This window comes from Fukomys damarensis, unplaced genomic scaffold (assembly GCF_012274545.1).
Source record: "Fukomys damarensis isolate Sample0158 unplaced genomic scaffold, DMR_v1.0_HiC HiC_scaffold_30, whole genome shotgun sequence".
In the NCBI taxonomy this organism is placed as follows: domain Eukaryota; kingdom Metazoa; phylum Chordata; class Mammalia; order Rodentia; family Bathyergidae; genus Fukomys; species Fukomys damarensis.
In genome coordinates this window covers 46,400,288-46,400,890 of record NW_022900942.1, presented here as the reverse complement: position 1 = coordinate 46,400,890, position 603 = coordinate 46,400,288, and positions in this window count along the sequence as shown.

The following is a 603-nucleotide window of genomic DNA, read 5'->3' as shown; positions in this document are numbered from 1 at the left end:
TCGCATCCAGGCCCAAGGCCTGGCTGAGAGCGGAGCGCACCAGCCCCTCCCTGCCTCGGGGCGCGGCTCCCCCACGCGAGGCCGGGCCAGATGGTTGGCCGGAGCTAAATTGATTCATAACGATTTGTGTCTCTCCCCTGCCCAGCAACGGGTAACTTTTCATTAGAGACACAGATGTCTCAATAACATGATGCCAGGCCCTCCCACGGCAGCCCCAGCATCCCCTCCATCACAACTGCAGACAGATGTGGGAGGGGGCAGAGAGTGAGAGTGCCCCTGGCAGGGCAGAGCTTCTATCTCCAGGCCGTCTGAAGGCTGGGGCGGGGTCCCGGGCCCTGGTCCTGCTGTGGCAGCTGTGGCCATCTCCCAGGACAGCGCTGTGTGGACCCTCCCGTGTGATTCCTTCACTGGTAGGCCTGTCTCTGGCGCCAGCTCTGCTCCCTGCTGTTGACTTCCCCTAACCTCCATTCCCTGTTCTCAGTGTGGGTCCGCACCTGCGCAGAGCGAGTCCTCCTAGGGGAAAAAGTCCTCTAGCCCCATGGCCACAGGATTCCCACATCTCCTGGACTCAGCCCACTAATTCTGGGGGTAAATATGCCCTCT